This window comes from Hemiscyllium ocellatum, chromosome 39 (genome assembly GCF_020745735.1).
Source record: "Hemiscyllium ocellatum isolate sHemOce1 chromosome 39, sHemOce1.pat.X.cur, whole genome shotgun sequence".
Taxonomy (NCBI): Eukaryota; Metazoa; Chordata; class Chondrichthyes; order Orectolobiformes; family Hemiscylliidae; genus Hemiscyllium; species Hemiscyllium ocellatum.
In genome coordinates this window covers 2,991,689-2,997,841 of record NC_083439.1, presented here as the reverse complement: position 1 = coordinate 2,997,841, position 6,153 = coordinate 2,991,689, and positions in this window count along the sequence as shown.

Below are 6,153 nucleotides of genomic sequence, written 5' to 3'. Positions count from 1 at the left end.
TTAGAACCAAGGGGGCCTGGACCCAGGGTATGCGGGTGGTGAGATGATGATGGTCTCTGGGTTGGGGGGTGGTTCCTGGTCTCTGGGTACAGGGGTGAGGGGATGCTCCCCAGTCTCTGTATCTGGAGGTGGGGAGGGGGCTGTCTCCAGTCTCTGGGTATGGGGTGGGGGCTGGGGCACCTTTTACGCCTGAGCTGAGGCAGAGTGCTTTCACTTGGTGAAACTGCGGAATGCTTTATTATGGAAGGCTCTGACTTTCCCTGTAATGCCTCCTTCCTGTGTGAAGCTGATGTCGATCCCACTTAGCTGAGATGTCACTTCCTCAGCTCCAGGATGTAGCTGCTCTGGGACACATCTCGCTTTGTTTTGTGCTTTTTGATTGTTCCAGCACCTGGTGCAGAAGAATGTTACCCCCCCCCCTGTGTCCCAACACCATGTGACAGTCTCCCAGCACAGAGCCTGAGTAACAGAGGGACATGTTAAACAGTGTAGGGATGTGAAGTTTGAGGTTGGGTTTAAATGTGTCCTTTACCATCAAGAGCAGAGGGATATTTAATTCCCATTCAGGAAAGAAAATCTTGTATTTCTGTAACACCTCCCGTTACCTGATAGACCCAGATGTCCTGTCCAGCCCAGAGCAGTGTGGTCTGAAGTGTAGGCACTGCTTGTGTACAGTGAGCTGCTGTAAGCAGCAATATGATGGGTGTCCAGATGACCTGCCTTAGTTAGGTTGCTTTTGAATAAATATTGGTCAGGACATCGGGAAAACTCTCTGCTGTTCTTCAAAATGGGGCAATGAGGCCTCTTGCCTTCAGTGGAGGGGGCAGATAGGACAGCACATCTGATAGAGCTGCAGCCATTCTGTACAGCATTGTGTGTGACAACCTTAAGGCTCTGGGAAAGACTTGAACCCGTGATCAGATCTCTGGTTACTGATCTAGGACTGCTTGGTAATATTAGGTACTTGCAGTGGACCCTCCTATTTTGATATCTCTCCCTTCAGACAGGAGATCTGGCAGTTATTTGGAGCTGCTGTATTGTAGGAAAGCAGCTGTTTAATGGGGAAAGAACATCTTATAGGAGAGACTGATTTGGTATGGTCTCTTTTCAGTGAGTGAATGTTCGTGGGCATCTCGCCTGAATCTCTGTCATCCTAAATTTCATTCAACTTTCTCTGAGTATCCTGCTCACATAAGTCAGGATATTTATGCTGATTTATATTCAGGTAGAGGATGCAAATTGCCTTTCAGACAGTAAGCTGTCTCAGTACTTCATAGGAGAGATTGTCAGACAATATTTAACACTGGGTCACAAACATTAGGGCAAGTGATGAAGAGCTCAATCAGAGATTGATTTTCAAAGTTTGGGAGAAGATTTGTAGCTCAGGTGCTCATTGTTGTGGTTCTGTTCGCCGAGCTGGGAGTTTTTGTTGCAGACGTTTCATCCCCTTTCTAGGTGACATCCTCAGTGCTTGGGAGCCTCCTGTGAAGCGCTTCTGTGATTTTTATTTCCTCCGGCATTTATAGTGGCTTGTCTCTGCCGCTTCCAGTTGTCAGTTGCTGTCCGCTGCAGTGGCTGGTATATTGAGTCCAGGTCGATGTGTTTGTTGATAGAATCAGTGGATGAGTGCCATACCTCTATCAACAAACACATCGACCTAGACCCAATATACCGGCCACTGCAACGGACAGCAACTGACAACCAGAAGCGGCAAAGACAAACCACTATAAATGCAGGAGGGAAAAAAAAATCACAGAAGCGCTTCACAGGAGGCTCCCAAGCACTGAGGATGTCACGGAGACAGGGGACGAAACGTCTGCAACACAAATTCCCAGCTCGGCGAACAGAACCACAACAGAGATTGATTTGAGGGAACATTGTAAAAGGAGAGGGAGATGGGGTGAGGTTTAGGTAGAGAATTCCAGAGTTCAGGAGCTAATGGCCTGGCAGCCAATTGTAGACAAAAGAATGTTGGAGATGGGCCAAAGACAGAAATTGAAGGAGAGCAGATACATCAGGAAGTAACTGATTCAAGGAGAACAGATAGCGATAGGATGAGACAATGGAACCATTTACAAACAAGCATTTGAATTTAAAAGCTGTGTGAGAAAGCCTTTATCTTAATTTCCCATCACATGTGCCTAATTCAACACAGGATTAACTCTGATTATTGTAGACCAGTCCGTAAACTCATTGAGCAGCTCAATGAATAAATAATTAGCTGTTTATGCACAATATTAGGTTTGGTTTTTCTGGAGGATTTTTAATATTTTCCAGAAAAATCAATTCTCTGCAGCGAGGGAAAGAAAGAGTTGCTAATGTTACAGCTGCCCCCGTACCAATCTCTCCGAGTCTGGGGGTGGTTGCTATCCACCCACTGCCTTGTTCCGGTTCCTACAATCATTTCTCTCACATTCAGAGCTCTGATATTTCCAACTGCACTCGAAACAAAGGTGATGGCAAACACACTCAATCAATGCAAAGGCAGGAATTGTGCTGTGAACTGAAACAAGGAAGATATGCATTAATATCTCATTCCTGACAGGCAGCTGTCTCCAAACACTCTAAAGCCAATGAGGTTCCTTTTTAATTATGCTCCTTGTCATAATTGAAACATCTTTCACGGGATGTAGGTGTCACTGGAAATGCCAGTGTTTATTGCCCATCCCTAATTGCCCCTTGAACCCAGTATCTCCGAGTCAGTGTGTACAAATGGTAAATTTTCTTCCCTGAGTGACGCGAGGGAACCAGTTGGCTTTTTGCAACCCTTGGTTTGAGTCAGTATTTCCAGATTTTACTTGTTTTACTGACCCAGTGATATTGCTCCTCCAACACCATCTTTCCTGGTGGGCGTGGCCAACACCATCTTTCCTGGTGGGCATGGCCAACACCATCTTTCCTGGTGGGCGTGGCCAACACCATCTTTCCTGGTGGGCATGGCCAACACCATCTTTCCTGGTGGGCGTGGCCAACACCATCTTTCCTGGTGGGCGTGGCCAACACCATCTTTCCTGGTGGGCATGGCCAACACCATCTTTCCTGGTGGGCGTGGCCAACACCATCTTTCCTGGTGGGCGTGGCCAACACCATCTTTCCTGGTGGGCATGGCCAACACCATCTTTCCTGGTGGGCGTGGCCAACACCATCTTTCCTGGTGGGCGTGGCCAACTTGTGTGCAGCAAGTTCCCAAAAGCAGCAATGTGATAATGAGCTCGTGTCAACTTGATTGACGGATAAATATTGACCAGGACAGGGCTCAGTGGGTGCCACTGATGCTGGACAGCCCTCCAGCTTTGGTTCAAGCCTCCGGGATCTCCGGTTTCCTCCCACTGATGTGCATGCTAAATTACCCATAGCGTTAGGTGCATTAGTCAGAGGGAAATGGGTCTGGGTGGGCTAATCTTCGGAGGGTCGGTGTGGACTGGTTGGACTGAAGGACCTGTTTCCACACTGTAGGGAACCTAATCTAATCTAATTGAGATGGTGTTGGTGTCGTACAGAGCAGCTCTTCTTATGCAAACACACTGGTATTATTTCTACAGATACTGAGAGAGGCTTCAATCATCAACAGAGTTCCCCCTGCAGCCTCTGTCGTCAACTCACTCAGGAACGACACCATCATGTTACTCACAATTCTGGTTTATTTCCCCAAAACCCTGGGACCTCTGCAAATTGCACTGGCTTGTGCAGCACTGAACATCTTAGGACTATCACTTGTTACATGGAGATACTAGAAAACAAAACAAAAATCTGGCAGCTGATCTAGTCCCATTTGCTAGCACTTGGCCCATATCCCCCTCCATCCTTCCCATCCTAACACCTTTTTTAAATGCTGTAATTGTACCAACCTCCACCACTTCCTCTGGCAGCTCCTTCCACGCACACACCACACTGTGTGAAAACGTTGCCCCTTTAGGTCTCTTTTCCCTCTCACCCTAAACCTATGCCCTCTAGCTCTGGACTCCCCCACCCAAAGGGACAAGACCTTATCTATTTACCCTATCCATGCCCCTCAAGATTTTATAAACATCTATAAGGTCACCCCTCAGCCTCTGACAAAATGTCTGCAGTAAGTTGAACGTGTGTTGGTTTCTGATTAACGAACACCTCCATTATAACATTTTCATTTTATTTTCAAATCCCTCAATGGTCTCTACCCTCCAACAACCCTCTGAGATCAGTCCTCTCGGGTAGCCTTTTATTTGTCCGTCAGTAAACAGCACGATGATGGCCAGCTGGCTGAACTGCAGCTGAAGTTTGCACTCTGTCCATTTACAAAGCCTGGCTATTGGGTGGGATGGCAGAAGGTTACCGGTTATCACGGACAACCCTAGGATGAGGAGCCATAGAGACAATATTGGGAAAGAAGCTAAAATACGCTGAAGGAAGTGATCCAGGCCATCATGAGTGGCTGGAAAATGCTGACAATGTAGAGCAGCAGCGAGGGGAAGGGGGGTTTGGTGGCGGAATGGGGTGGGCCCAGCAGCGAGTTTGGTGGCGGAATGGGGTGGGCCCAGCAGCGAGGGGGAGAGGGGGTTTGGTGGCAAAATGGGGTGGGCCCAGCAGCGAGGGGGGGAGGAGGGGTTTGGTGGCGGAATGGGGGTGGGCCCAGCAGCGAGGGGGAGTGGGAGTGTGGTGGCAGATCGGGGTGGGCCCAGCAACGAAGGGGGAGGGGAGTGTAGTGGAGGAATGGGGTGGGCCCAGCAGCGAGGAGGAGGAGGGTTACTGCCTTTCAGACGAGGCTCCCTTTTCTGCCTGGTTTGGTGCTTTGGAAGAAGCCAACAACCTATTCTGACGAGCAGCAGGAGGGCTCTCCCTATAGTGTGGAAGTGGACCATTCGGCCCATCAAGTCCACACCAACACTCCAATGAACGTCCCAAGACCGCCCACCCCTCCTGCCTATCCCTACAGCCCTGCATTTCCAATGGCCAATTGACCTGACCTACACACTGTGAGGAAACTGGAGCACCCGGAGGAACAGACACAGGGAGAATACAGGTAAAACAATGACTACAGATGCTGGAAACCAGGTTCTGAATTAGTGGGGCTGGAAAAGCACAGCAGTTCAGGCAGCATCCGAGGAGCAGTAAAATCAACGCCCCGGGCAAAACCCTTTAGGGAGAATATGCCAACTCCATACAGACAGTTGCCCGAGGCTGGAATTGAACCTGGGATCCCGGTGCTGTGAGGCTGAAGTGCTAACCACTGAGCCACCATTCCACACAGACTGAGAGGGTGGTAAGCATCTGCACATCCATAATCTTCTACTTTGATTGCTGTAACTTCTGTTCATTATCCTGACAGTGACTTGCAGCGTCTTTTCTACATAAACAAGGGGTCATTGATGACATGACCAGCCTCGCTTTGGCCTTGAGTCTTTTGGCTGGACTACTTGGGGAATTGTGTGGTGTGTTTCTACTTTCAGTTCTACTCTGCATTGATGTTGCTTTAGCACCTTCTAGAGAAACTACAGCAGAGAATGTGACTATCCACTGTCTTCCCCAATAATTTCACAAAAGGTCCCACCTGGTGCCTGAGATAGGAAGCTTCACCCCCACATGGTCAACTGTGTGAACAAATGGTGAAACAAGGTGTGGCTGATTTACAATGAGGTGAGAGATCCTGAGCGGCCTCCATAAATAAATGAGGTAATTTATGACAAGTAGCTCAGTGCCAGGGACCCAGGTCCAATTCGACCCTCAGGTGACTGTCTGGGAGGATTTTGCACATTCTCCCCATGTCTGCATGGGTTCCCTCAGATGCTCTGGTTTCCTCCCATTGTCTAAAGATGTGAAGGTAGGGTAGATTGGCTATGGTTGATGTGGGGTTACAAGATAGAGGGTCAGTGCAGACTCAATGGGCTGAATGGCCTGTTTCCGCACTATAAGGATTCTGTGAACTGGAGGATTTAGGGGATAGGAGAGATGGACAGAACACAGTAGGCTTTCTCCTAACTTCCCTCCCAGATACTTTTCCAAATAGTTGATATCAGTGTCAAATCAAAAGGTGAATTAAAAGAGTATTTGGATGATGGAACTAAATGCCATATTTCCAAGGTTTGTGTTGTCAGGCAGCTACATGGATAGTGAGCACTGAGCAGGATTCAGGGTGACCTCGCCAAGTTGAGTGTGTGGGTAAACACGTGGCAGATG